Consider the following 14,742-nt stretch of genomic DNA (forward strand, 5'->3'; position numbering starts at 1 on the left):
ATGGCTGAGTCACCTTCCAGCCCTGCTCCCTTTTCTTCAAAAAAGACTTAAGTCCAGATTCACAGGCAGGAAGTGGCCCGCCCGGTTTCTGAACCGCGTTACTGAAAAGTCTGTGCTTTGACCCACCACCGCCTTCTGCATATTGAAAACATTTTATACGAAACCATAAACATGCAGCGAGATAGGAGTCAGTCTGTGGGACAGGAGTCAGCGAGATGCTTCCGCGGGTAAAGAAGGGCACCTGCACCAGGCCTTCCGACCTGGAGTCAATGTTCAGAATCCACGTGGAGAAAGACGGAGAGAACGGGCTCCCTGACCTCTGACCTCCACATGCATGCTGTGACACATGCACATGCATGTGGGCGTGCACACACACCAATAAATGAATGTGTGGGGGGGGAAGAAATCTGAAAGGGGAAATGAAATGAACAAGAAAGGAGTCTTTGTAAACAAGAAAAGTTACCAAACCACTGCGCAGACTTTTCAGTTTCCAACCAAATGGAAACAGCCACACTTCTCTCACCCTGGGCCAGGCGGCACCATTACTAACTCAAAAATGGCTGCCTGGGAAAGTTACGCTTAGAGCCCCAATTCCAGGAAGTCTCTGACCCAGAGTGCCCTTCCCTTGACAAGGGGACTTAGCAGTAATCCAACCCCAGCCTCGCCTCCCTTGCTTCCCAGCGTCAAGGCTCTATTCGGAGCAGCCGGATCCCAGGCTCAGCCTGAACGCAGAGCCTCTGGGAAGGGTCTCACAGCCTGACTTCCATGTTCTTACTCAGACACATCTGCTTCCTATTTGTGAAAATCCTTTTCAACTTAGGAGACTTCAAAAGTGATCAAAAAGGGCTGACTCACCGTAACCTGGCATTTCAAAACTGCCTCCTTGATCAGATAAAACACCACCACACCAGTGGGTGGGACAGAGCCGGAAACAGACGCACACTTTATGAAGGACAGCGGCCAGAAGACCCCAGGAACAGCACAGCACCTACTGTCTCACGCAGTAGCATCATGGAAGAATATGCTGGGCCGTCATGGGCATCCTGGGCCAAACCAAGTGAAACCATACTGGTTGAGGCATTCACCAAAGGCCAGCAAAATAGGCAACACCCCACCCCCCATGTTTTTGCTGGGGGAGCGGGGTGGAGGTAAGGTGCTCAACAGAGGCAGAGTTGATCTGACAATCAGAGCAACCACTCTGTCCCCACTCTGTCCTTAACTAGCGCCATAACTCTGGACTCTGCTGTCAATGACCAGCCAAGGCAGAGGATCTTCAGGTCGCTTCCAACTCCAGGCCCTTGAGATGTTCCATCCACAGTGGATGAGGAGGATGAGCCCAAACCTTACTGTCTTTACTGCAGGTAAGATGAGGGGAAGAGACAGGAGTCTGGGGCCACACACCCCTTCCTGTTTGGTCCCCAGCACCCACCTAAAGTCTGGGCATGGCAGCGCGCACTGTAACCCCAGCGCTGAGGAGACAGAGGTAAGAGAATCGTTGGGGTCGGCTTGCCCTCAGCCAGTCTAGAAAGTTGGTGAGCTCAGGATTTCATGGAAGATTGTCTCAGAATAAAAGGTGGAGAGTGACTGAAGGAGATACCCATATCAACCTCCGGCTTCCATACACACACACACACACACACACACACACACACACACACACACACACACACACACACAAAGTAAAATACATTTATCAGTCTACTTTCTATAAACACTGTTACTTTAAAGGTGCCATGTAGCCTCACTCAATTTGGCCTGGGAACTTGGTAGACCCCCTTTTCAACTTAGGAGACTTCAAAAGTTATCAAAAAGATAGATACCCCCTTCCTCCTCCCCACAAGCACTCTAGGGGAGCCACTGCACACAGAAGCCCCGGAGTCCATCTCTCAAACACTGCTCCACACCACAGCCACGCTGGAATCCCTCACGCCCCAAAGCCACATGGCTGAGGATTTGGAACACCTCCTCTTGGGTGGGGGGGTCTGACATCAGAACTGCTCTCAGGTGCTCCCGGGTATTCACATGATCAACCAGGATAACACCATTCCATGAAAGGACTGGTCTCCTACACGTCAATGCACCTCAGGTCTTCTTCAGCTCCCAAACTCTGAGATTATGAAACCCACATCAGTCCATGATTTCTTCCTTGAAGAGTTTGGATCCTCTTACATGCATTTCTAACTGAAGGAGTGTTTTACAGAGGCAGAGTCCTATCAGGTAGAATATTCACTATCCACAGATCTTGCTACTCAACAAGGTCAAAGTTGGTCAGAAATGTTCTCAGAATGAACACCTCTGTATGAACCAGTGTGCCCAGGCTGAGATTCCAGATGTGACTATGAACTGCACTACATGAGACCCCTTGAGATCACACCATAATAGTCACCTCTGCTCCTGACACCTGGGGCATGCATATACTTAATGCGTAGTTTTTACTATTATTGTTTTCTTGGTTTCTCTGCGTAGCCCTGGCTGTCCTGGAACTGACTCTGTAGACCAGCCAGGATCAAGAGATCCGCCTGCCTCTGTCTCCCAGTGCTGGGATTAAAGGTGTGCGCCTCTACCACCACCCAACTCCAATATGTTTTTAATAAAAGAGAAAACAGGGAGCGTTTTCATAGTTCAGCATTTCCATTTTCTACAAGCTGTCTAGCCTGGGCTTGATGACTGGGTCCTAGGGCCACACTGTTGTCTAGCTATGCTCAGAGGGCTGAGGGAGAGCTGTGGGTCAACTTCCAGCTGTCTCTGCAACTTCGGGAAGCAGCAAGACACCCAAACACATAAAGTAATTTAAAGAGCGATTGATTCCACATCCCGAATGACTAAGAATGGACCAAGGCATTCAAGTCTGTATAAAACAGACATTCCGACCATTCTTCGGGGCAGACAAATCCCCTGCTGATAGCACCATAGGCCAAACTCCAAAGTCTCTTACAGAAGCCATTCAAGAGAAAGATGGATGGTTACACACCCAACTTCTCCTCTATGAAACATGTGGATGCACACGAGTGTGCAGACACAAGCATGCACACATAAATGCACCACATCCAATTCTACAGCTAAAGTCTGCAGAAAGGCTCACACACACACACACACACACACACACACACACACACACACACACACACACACACACGTTCCCCTCTTCAGAGTGCTGGGAAGGCCTCTGCGTGGAAGGAGTCTTCAGTGCTGACTTGGTTGCTACACTTCCTTGTGGCTTATTTTGAGGGAAAGTGTGATGTTATTCAACCAATCAAAACAGTAATCAAGATTACAACTAAAATTCCCACCCAAAATGGTTATAAGGGAAATAAAAAAAACAAAAAAAAAACAAGCAAGCAAACAAACAAACAAACAAAAAACCCACCAAACCCCTAACCACAAACCAATGACTGAATAGGCCAAGGATGTTCTGCAAGATTCTTTTTAAACGTCCAGCCCATTTTTCTAAGACAGTTCCTCATTCCTGGTTGAGAATTCACACGCTCAGAATACTTAAGATTTTCATTGGTTTGCAGAGTGCAGCTTGAAAGTGAGGGAATGTACATTAGCTGACTGGGGGTGTCAGGGGGTTTCATCCGTATGCTCTCCCAGACCCCAAACTGCTGTGCGAGAATTCCCCCAGAAGCATCACGGGAGCCCCTTGATACTGATCACACAGCTGGCTGCTCCTCCCATGGCCACCCTCCAAGGAAGAAGAGGAGCAAGAGAAATAAGGAGGCAGGGCATGCACTCAGAAATGACCGCCCAGCGGGCAAAGCAGAGGAGACTAAAAATTCAGTTTATAAGCCTCTAACTCATCCAGTCCTCTGGGAGCTTGTCTTCTTTTTGCCTCTTAACCACAAGCTGAGCACAATCCCAGCAAAACCCCTGGACTGTGAGGAGACTAGCCTGGCATGCAAGCTGACAAGTGCGTTTAACTGTAGGGAGAAAGTCGGGAACTCCGAACCACACATTTAGTTCATGGAAAGGGCTCCTCCATAAAACATCCAGGATTCAAGGCTGGACAATGGACAAGGCTCAGAGGCCTAGCACCCGGGCCCCCAGTCTTTGGAAAACAAAGCACCTGGACTCCATCAGCCAAAAGTTACAAAACTTGCAAGGAGCTGAGCCAGGTCCTGAATGGCAGTGTCGATTAGTGTGGTGCTCACTATCCCCTGGTGATTCCCTTGAAGAACGGAAGTCTGGCCTGAAAGCACCGCAGTGGTGGGTGGTGACCGTCACCTCGTGTTCCTGTGCAAGTACAAGGAGCATGACCACCGACTGGCATCATTTTGGCTTTTTTTCCACTGAGAGATTTAGGTAGAAGGTTGCATGCTGCCCTAAGTTCCTGCCATGGAGGTGAAAACAGTTTCTTAGGGCTTTCATGGTGCAGCGTGCTCAAACGATACAATACGGTAAGGAAGTTGTCACAGCGTGACTCACTCAACAAGAGGAATCACGCTTTGATTCGGATTGGTTTTCTTTCTTAAAGGATGAAGATTTCACTCGAGGGGCCCAATTCTCCAAGAGAAAGAGAAAGAGTAAACACACGCTGTCCCAGAACTGAATCTTGGGTGAACCTGAGGGGACAGAAGGGACTTTGAGAGCAAGCCCCGTGCCCAGACCCGGGATGTGTCTGCGGACACCATGCGTGCCATGGGAAGTGACCATCTGAGCAGCGATGTGGGCAGGAACAGTGACCCCCCGGGGAACCCCGCTCTCTGCACAGGCCGTTTGAACTTCACCCTATAAGGAGCTGTCTCCTGCCGGGTCTGATGGCACACGCCTTCCACATCGGCTCTGGGGACGGAACCCAGGTCTTCACACATGCAGAGCGAATGTTTTACCCGCTGTGCTGGTGAGACCAATAAGGAACTGCCTCACCAGATAGGCCTGTGAGCATGCCTAGGAGGCCATATTCTTACCTACTAATGAGTGTAAGGAGGGCTGTCTTAGGTTTTTATTGCTGTGAAGAGACACCATGGCCACAGCAACTCTTACAAAGAAAACATTTAATCGGGGTGACTTGCTTACACTTTCAGAGGTTCAGTCCATTATGAAGGGGAGCATGGCGGCGTGCAGGCAGACGTGGTGCTGGAGCTGAGAGTCTTACAGGCAACAGGAAGTCAGCTGTCACACTGAGGGAAGCTTGAGAAAAGAGACATCAAAGCCTGCCCCCACGGTGACGCACTTCCTCCAACAAGGCCACATCTCTTAATAGTGCCACTCCCTTTGGGGGCCAATGGTGATGCCATCTGCAGGCAGGTGGGCCTGGGGTGTATGAGAAAGGGTTCTGTAACAAAGCAAGGCTGAGCAAGCCAGTAAGCAGCGCCCCTCCATGGCCTCTGCATCAGCTCCTGCCTCCAGCTTCCTGCCCAGCTTGAGTTCCTGTTCCGACTTCCTTCAGTGATGGACTGTGATGTGGAAGTGTAAGCCCAATAAACCCTCCCCACAGTGCATTTGGTCACGGAGTTTCCTCACAGCACAGAAGCCCTAACTGAGACGATAATTACATTACCCCACCCCCCATAGCTGCACAGTGCAGCTCTAGATGGGTAAGGACTACAGCTCTCCTAGGCTCCAGCGTGACCTTGGAGCCACAGAGCACAAGTCCGCCATTGCTTCCCAGGCAATGCTACATCCTCACATGTCAGCTCCCTCTTCAGACTAGGCTGTCTCAGCTGCCTCTTTCCCACCTAAACTCACAGCAGCTACTCAGAGGGGTAAAGAGAATGGCCCAATGCAAACAGGCAAAATATCCAGCGGCTGACAAATCCCTGGCTGAAAATTCGGCTTCCCTGGAACCCCTAAGGACATGGTGCTTTTGCCTTGGTGATGACAGACCCAAGAGCGGAGTTTTGGCTTTACTAATGCCGAGCATCCTCGTCTGGAGAATGCCTCAGGCCAGGCTGCCTGCTCCAATCATGCCTGTCCCCTCCCAGAGCTGCTCAGGTGATTGGCTGGCTGGCTGATCAGTTAGGGAAGCCAGCTTTCTGCCAAGTGTCTTCTCAAGCCAGTTTTTCTGCCCTAGTAGCAAAGCATTGGTTCTGTGTGTAGCACTCCCTGGAAGGATGTTAGAAGTGAGTCAGACTTGTCCAGAAACGTTCAAGGGTGAACCAGTGGCATGTTGCTCTTACACTGCAGACTGACTTGTGGGAAGGGCCTGGTTTCGGAGCTGAGAGCTCCTGGTTCACTTGTGACCTGCGCATTAAGATTCGGTTATAAAGGTCTAACTGCCCTGTGCACATCACAAGCAAAGCCCCGATGGAGGGGAAAGGAAAAAGCAGGTGGGTTCAGCTGGGGAAGATGCTTTGGTAAGGTTACCATGGTGACTGGAGACAGCTGGACATTCTCCGTATGCACTGATCCTCCTCACAGACGCCACACTACCCATGATCTCTGGTTCTCAGAAACTTCACTAGAGACAGACAGGGCCAAGCTGTGAGGTTCAGGGTTAGGATGGCAAAGCCCTGGTAGGACCAGCTCTCGGGACTCCAGAACCAATGCCTTCCCTGGCCACTCATGGAGAGACACCAATGGAAAACTGGAGACGTGGGAAGGTGGGGAAAACGGACAGCCAGACAGAACACGGAGCGGAAGGTCACCTTGATCATGAGGCATGAAGTTAAAGGTCTCTGTATTTCAAACCAAACAGCTGCTCTCTGCCAAGCTTCCTACTTGTTGCAAATAAGTCACAGGACTTAGCTGAAGGCTCCGGCTCCGGGAGACACAGAGACAGCCATCTTGGATACAGTCCCAGTGGCCTTGGGAATCTAACTCATTTTTTATATCAAAACTCAACTCAGTCAAATACAGAGAATATCTACTATAAGATCCTTTCTAGAATGTAATCTATCTTCTAAAAGGAAGTAGAAACTGTAGGATAAGTTCAAATTTACTTATCCAAATCAGTGGAAAGATCTAAGCAGCTCTTCACGGGGAGAAACTGGCCAACAGCTGAAATGAAAATAATTCCCCCTCATTTCCAATAGCACTACTTAAAGAGAGTAAAATCACCATTTTCCTAGTGCATTTCAAGGACGTTGAGGACCTGGATCGAAGCTGATAGGGTAGGCAAGACCTTAAACTATGAGTCTCGACCCAGTTCTTGGCGCGGTCTAATTAGCAGGGAACATTTATTGGGCTTTACGCTGCCCTCCTCCCCCGACCCTGAGCAGAACAAACAAACAGACCCGCCTCCCCCGGGCTCTGCCTCCTCCCTGCCCTGGCTGCCCAGGCCACGTGCAGTTAATGAGTGTGTGGCGCTGAGACGGTATCGGGACTGAGTCACCCACTCAGCCGCATCCAGTTCCACTACTGATGCGCCAGATAATCCAGGGTGCGTCCCACCTGTCCCTGCTCTGTCGGGGGGGGGGGGGGGCGGCGGCATGGCCTAACTACACCAGGACTGCAAGGCCACTGTCACCGCGAACTGCCCAGCGGCTCAGAGGGCTGCGAGGGCACAGCTGAACCCTTCGGCGGTGGCTTCTCAGCCGATCAAATGACCATCGAGAGAAAAGAGACCAGCGGGCGGGCAGGGGTGGGGCGGGCAGGGCCGTGGGAGGAGAAAAAGGACTGAGTCGCAGTCTTCCCACGGCCAGGAGGGGCGTTCCCTGGAGGTGAAAACAGGCTCCGAGTCAGCAAGGCTGTTGCCACAGGCCGCTTCCCACACCGCCCACACAGTGTCTCGGTTTCTGTGCCGTGCAGAGAGCCAGGGGAAAAGTCACCGAGATAAAAAGACAGGCGCGGAGGAGAAGACACTCAGAGGGACCAGCCCGCCCCCTTCCCTCTGTGTTCCCTGTGCGAGACCTGCTGGACCTAAGGACACTTGGCAGACGTGTCCCGAACGGGCAGAGTTGCCTGCCCTGAAACATGCAGCGCTCACTGTATGGGGGCGTGACCCCGGCAAACACAGACCACATCCCACCCCCAGAGCTCACAGCCGGACAGGCGAGCGGGCACAGCGGGCACAAAGGGGGCTGAAGGCAGGCAAGTGACTGTCAGCCCAGTGTTGGAGAAGCTAAAGGCGCCGAGTCTGTGGATTCCGGCACAGGGGCCGGGGGACCTGCTGCGGGAAAGGCTGCTGGTCACAAGAACCCCTGACTCCAGGGCCCCCGACGCCTCCAAATCTCTACACCGTCAGGTTAGAGCCACGGCTGTTCTGATTTGGGTTTAAAAGTGGCAAATCTACAATAAATAAATAAATAAATAAATGAAAAACAAAGCAAAACACATGAGTGGCGAACCCGCCTCAAAGGACAGAGAGCCACAGATGGGATTTCCAGGAAGAAACACGAGATGGCAGGTTAGGTTGACAAGCTGTCAAAGTCTCCACAGAGGCGCTCATTGTCTCCTCAGAGTGGCGGGGCGGGGGGAAGGGCAAAAATCCACTCCACCCCCCCCCCCAAAGAAAACACGCAACTCCAGCGACAGCACCAATGGTGTCTAAATGGACAGGGCTGCCTGAAACCCGTTCCACAGGCTACAGGTCTCACTACCAAACGGAGGCTCTCTTAGCTGCCAAGTGTCTCCGCGGCAGAGACACCTTGGGCCGGCCCTCACCCTCAGGCACACGCTGAATAAATGCTCATATTGTTACCGTGGGTTCTAAAGTCCCGCCACGACTTGGGGTGTTTCAGTTCACAACTAACAGAACCTCTGGCTTGGACACTGCGGTGGACACCCGCACGGGCGGGCACAATGGTGCAGCGAAGCCCCCACGGACCCAGCTTGTAAAGGAAGAGCCTCGGAGAGAAGTCATCCCTGCCGTGGTACCCAGAGCAGCGGCCTCAAGGAAATGATCCTGGTGTTTTTAATACAGATCCGCTCTCAGACGCCTCACTGTATGAAGGCATGTCGCGCTCTCGTCGGTGGATGTTTTTAACATTTTTACTTTAATGAGCGTTTTATCTTTATTTATTTACTTAATGGGTGTGGGTGTGGTGGGCACACCCAGAGGCCAGAGAAGGATGAACTATTTCTGCTCTGTCAACAAACACTCTGTCTTAGTCCCTTGAGACAGGGTCTCTCTCGGAACCGGCCGGAGCTAGCCCAGAAACCAGCAAACCCTAGCAATCCCGTCTTTGCCGTCCACAACAACTGGACAGATGTGCACAAGCACTCCGGCTTCAGCCAGGCACTTGAATTCAGGTCCTCAAGCTCTTTACCCATTAACCCACCCCCTCAACCCTAAACGTGTTTTCAACTACACAAGAGAAAATCTTTGCAGTCCAATGAACATCAAGCAGGTGGCCACCTCTGGTGTCCCTGGGGGTGGAAGGCTAGGTGTCTGTGTATAGATAACCCATGGTCTGCCTGGGCTCTGAATGTCGCTTCCTCGCTGTAATTCTAAGGATATTTATCATTTAGGATATGTGTGTGGGGATGTGGAGGTCAGGAGAAAGTGTGGGGTCTGTTTTCTCCTTACGCCATGTGGATCCCGGGCGCTGAACTGGGATTGCTGTTTCCCAGCTAAGGCACCCTGCTGGCCCATGTCCTTTCTTCGAAAAGTAACAGTGTTTCCTGATGTGTTCCCACTTAAGCAGCCCGGCAAGTATACACTTTAAGTCCCCTGCCCATCATTGCAATTACAAGCATAATATGTGACTCATTTCTCTCGTCCCTCCTGCCCTCCCATTCACACTGGAAATTTAAAGTTGTAAAACAAACCAAACCTGTCCCAGCTTAATGCAACCAAACATGGCACCGCCTTATTTTAATATCGCCCGATTGATGCTTCACTAGAATGGAATCCCTTTAAATGCAAGTGTGATCAGTCTAAACACATTAAAAAAAAAACACACACACACTCTCACAATGAATTCCAAACATTATGCTCAGACAACACAACAAACTGACATTAAACTCAGAAGCCGAGCACCCCACAAGCACACACAAAACATCCCAAGTTCAAGTTACCCGAGTAACCACACCCCTTCCACGGCCTCCAGCCTTGATGGTCCCTCCCCGGGAACTCCACTGGCTCTTGCCCGAGACCAGGAGACCAAATGAAAGACGTCACTCCACCTAAACACAAGAGCCCTCATGGTAAAGCTTATGGGACCTCAAGGTAGGCGTCAAGTCGTTTTAATCCTCTTTATTTTGTAACATGAGCCTTTCCATGACAGAACACTTGTGTTCCAGGACAACCGCCCGGAGTCCTGCGAGTACCTTCTCAGAGCAGGTGGCTCCAGCGGGCTGTGAAAGCATATGGTCCGACCCCACAGCTTTTCCAGGGACAGGAGGCTGCGCCTCTGACCGCCCTCGCCCCTGCCCTAACCCCTCAGCCTGTGCCCTGCGCGGAAGGCAAGAAACGGGAGGGAGCTAACCAGGGAGAGACGAAGTGTGTTGCAACTGACCCGTCACACCCACGGACGGGTCCCAGCATGGAAAGTTGCAGTCCCATTGGTCAGTGAGCAGCCTGGTCACATACTGAGACTAATCAGCCTCCTTCTGAAAGAGCCCGGATGGCAACTCACAAATCACACCGGGGGGCTTGCGGCAGGCAGAGTGGTGGGCAAAGACCCCGAGCCCGGGCAGCCTCAAGCCTCGGGAGGCACAACTCGAAAAGCTCCTGCTATCACCCACCCCGGGGGCCTGGCCCACAACACCTCACATGGAACTCTTGGGTACCGGTAGTTCTGAGTGGGCCATGTGAATGTAGTCACAACACAATCTACCTTAAAGGCTTTAGATCAGCACGAGGCAAACTCACTGGTTAGAGGTTCTGTATCCCCGGAGCCTATCACATCCTTAATAGTTTAATATTCACAAAGAGCAAACAGCAAAGAGAGCCGGAGCTGTGCCCTGAACCACCGCCATCTTCTTTGCCCTTCTGGCTACTTGGTTGTGACCAGAGCCACGCCTAGGCCGCCGCCGCTAGATGACCTTCCCTGGTGCTGCTGTCCAGGACCGGGTGCTTTTCGGTTTATAATCTCCACTCCTCTGCAGTTGACTGTCACCCAAGTGTTTTCTAGAGTCATTTCTATTAGTGAGTCCGCAATGCTGTCCTGAAAGGGTTAAGCGCTGCTACATGGTGCTGGGTGGAGTGTGAACATGGCAAGGTACCCCAGTACAGCACAGCCTGTGAGGGACAGCCCAGCACAGTCTGAGTGACAGCCCAGCCTGTGAGGGACAGCCCAGCCTGTGAGGGACAGCCCAGCCTGTGAGGGACAGTTACACACAGGACTTAGTTCTCCCTCTCACTTCTCTTCCCACTATTTATTTTAGACCCCTGGGCTTCCTCTTTCTATCACTAACCAAATCTCGGCGCTGCTGTAAACACTTAAGGTTTATGACCCACGCCAGATAAGAGCAGACTCAGGCCAGGAGCTCCAGCAGACCCACAATCCTTCCCTCTTCCTAGGACTATTGTAGAGACCCTGACTGAGACTTTCATCTCCAAACTTCATGTGTGAAGTAACGCACACATTTTCCCTTGACGTGGTGATGCCACACTGAAGGTCTTGGGCTGCTCCTCAAGAGTCTATTTAATGTGTGACCTAGGTGAGCTGCGGTTACAGTGGTACCGTCTGGAACCCCAGACCTGGAGGCAGGAGTCTGCGGCTAGCCTTGCTGGAGCATCAGCCGCTAGATGGACCAAGCCTGGCTCCTGCAGGGTGGAAGGGACCCGCTAGCTCAAGGGGGTGCCCACGCAGCTGAGCACGTGCCCGCTCTGCTGTACGCCAGCTCCTCACCTCCTCTTCTTTCTTCTCTGGCCCTCATGTCTTTCCCTACGAATCCTACACTTGAGCACCTTGCCAGTCTTTGAAGGTCCAAATGCAGACGCTCCTGCTTCCCACTGAATGGTGTCCAGTAGCCCAGCTTGGCCACAAGTGCTAGGGAAGAAATCGGAGCCACTGCCTAGAGGAACTGTAACCTGTCCGTCAACTTCTAAGTCTTTAGAAGGGCATCCAGCTGCCAATGAACGTCTTTCACTATGCAGCCCTGGCTGGCCCTGGAGTCGCCATGTAGACCTGTCTGGCTTCAAATGCAGAGGTTTGCCTGTCTCAGCCTCCTAAATGCTGGGATAAAAGGCGTGTGCCACCACACCCAGACATTCCTAGTTTTCAAAGCAGCTTCCCTTTCTGCCTCTGCTTTAAAAACAAATGGCTTTTCCCTTAACACTTCTGTGGCACCAGCGGGTTCCTGCTTACATCCATGAACTGCCTGTGCACAGGTACACTATGAGTTGAGTCCAGGCTGGAGCAGTGTTTTCCCAAGTAGCACACGAGTCAAGACATTCATGATTTACCTTTGTGTGTTCTCAAAACAATGACATCCAATTAAGAGGCAGAAGCCCACGAACAGGTAGGACTCAGAGAAAGACCCTGGTCAGAATCCTGGATCAACTCATGCTGGCATGCCAGAGAGTGGATGTTACCATTAGAAGTCAGAGCAAAGGAATGCCATACATCTCCCACCAACCTGGACGTTTTGTGCGAGACAATCAGGAATTAACATATACTGGGCTGCAGTGTGGCTCACGGGTAGAGCACTTGCCTAGCAAGCCTGAAGCCCTGGGTTTATTTCTCAGCACTGCTAAGAAAACAATGAATTAATTACAAACGAACATATCTAAGTGAGAACAAGAAAGGGAGCCATTTAAGAAGGTAGATACTTTCATAAAGTAAGTAAACAAAACACCCCGACTCTACAGGATTCTGCACGCACACCTACTCACTCTAGCCACCTCGAGGCATTAATTACTTTAAGTATGAAAACAGAAGCATGGACTTGGCTGGGGAGAGCAAAGAATCGACTTGCTGGATTCCAGCACGCGCTTGAAACTGATGTCTGGTATCAGCTTCAAAAGGGAGAAGCCTCATTAAGGAATGGCACACCACCATGTCCCGGGAGTAGGAGAGGGCTGTGGGCAGACTCTGAGTGGGTAAGAGGAGGGAGCCCGCTCTGCCTCTGCATCGGTGGGAGCACGGGGAGCAGTTCTGTCTGGGGCAGGTCCCCGTCAGCCTTCAGCACACAGCCTGCCGCCCCTGTTTCCTCAGCCTTCCTTATTCCCACCCTCCAGTGACACACCCTGCCCATACGCAGGTCCTTCCAGCCCAGATCTCCGAGGCCCTGACAAGTGCTTATTAACGCCGGCCACACCCAACAGACGGCAGAACCAGCCTCATCAGCCTTTTGCTTTTCCAATGGTGGCAAAGGTGCAAAAAACAAACAAACAAACGAAACACCCACCCCTCCCCCAGCTAGAGACTGGCGTAGGTCACAGTAAGTCAGACTAGAGAACTCGGTACAGTGCTTCCTTGCTGCGGCTCCGAGGGTTCCCAGTGAAGCAGGAAACACTTCTCAGGAGACCAGAAGCGCCCAGAGGGCATGGCCAGCTCCTCTTACCTGGCTTCTTAGAAGCCGCACGCTAAGTCCTATCGCAGTGTTAAGTTTCAAAATAACTGAGACAAACATGCAAAGTGGCGTGCCTCCCTCATAAGCCCCTCTAAAACGGAATCCAGCACCAGCTCTGGAGGGGCAGCCAGCTGACATCTGGATGGAGCGGTGGGGGCTGGCAGGGGAGACTGTCGCGGCCCCCAGAGCTTCCTGCAGACTGTCTCACCCAGTGGAAGGTCGTCCTTTGCCTTAGATACAACCACCATGACACATGGGACAGGAGAACTAACTGCATGTGACTCCCGAGAACCTCATCATTTGATTTCTTTTCTTTCTTTCTTTCTTTCTTTCTTTCTTTCTTTCTTTCTTTCTTTCTTTCTTTCTTTCTTTCTTTCTTTCTCTCTCTCTCTCTCTCTCTCTCTCTCTCTTTCTTTCTTTCTTTTTGGAAACAGGTTCTCAGTTATGGAGTTCTGGCTCTGACCTGGAACTCACTATGTAGAAGAGGCTGGCTTGGAACTCACAGAACTCCACCTGCCTCTGCCGCCTGAGTGCTAGGAGTAAAGGCGTGTACCACCACACCCGGCCACAGTATTTGATTTTTAAAAGCAATTTTAAGCAACAGAAATTGAAGCGAGCCCTGATAACCATAAGCTTCTAATGTAGTGTCTTGTCCCATGAATTAAAAGACTTTTTTTTATTTTAGGGAGAGCAGGCATGAGATGCTGGGGATCTCATGCTTTATAAGGCCTACACTCTCAATAGAGACCAAAATTCTTCCTGAATAAATGGAAGAATGGAAAGGAGAGGGTGGAAAGGGCAGGAAGGTGATCAGACTGTGCGTGGGAACCCTGAATAAAGGAAAGCATCACTAATCTTACAACAAAAGCTTGCGATGGCCCTTCCCCGTACCCAAGAGCTTCTGGGGCTCTGATTTCTAAAGTAACGACATGCCAGAACTCATTCGATATTTTTTCTCTTTGTTTTTCTTGAGACAGGGTTTCTCTGTGTAGCCCTGGCTGTCCTGGAGCTCGCTCTGTAGACCAGGCTGGCCTGGAATTCAGAGATCCGCCTGCCTCTGCCTCTGATTAGTAACGGTGTGCGCCACCACTGCCCAGCAAAACTCCAGTAAGTTTAATGAAGAGAATGGAGAGGCTGTCATGGGAAGGGAGACACAACTTAAGACTATGTCTCCAAGAATGCCCTGAAAAGTCCCAGAAAATCATCCAAGTGACCCTCTGAATGGAGGCAACTGTGCACTGTCAACGCAGGAGGTGGAAGACTCTCCCGAGGTTAAGTCTGCAAACGGTGGGAAATGGGCACTGAGGCTAACTTGGATTTACCCTTTCTGCAGGAACCCCACCTGGCTGCCGGGACGCGGCCGCACTAATCCTTACATCACGGAGTGGGGGGAGGGCG

The 14,742-nt window shown here is 51.4% G+C and overlaps 1 protein-coding gene across 2 annotated transcripts in view; it reads right to left on the reverse strand.

The window, feature by feature from the left end:
• Nucleotides 1–14,742, reverse strand: part of Grhl1 (grainyhead like transcription factor 1) — a 46,178-nt gene that overhangs the window by 16,871 nt on the left and 14,565 nt on the right. The gene's annotated exons all lie outside the window — the stretch shown is intronic.

Source organism: Peromyscus maniculatus, chromosome 22 (genome assembly GCF_049852395.1).
Source record: "Peromyscus maniculatus bairdii isolate BWxNUB_F1_BW_parent chromosome 22, HU_Pman_BW_mat_3.1, whole genome shotgun sequence".
In the NCBI taxonomy this organism is placed as follows: Eukaryota; Metazoa; Chordata; class Mammalia; order Rodentia; family Cricetidae; genus Peromyscus; species Peromyscus maniculatus.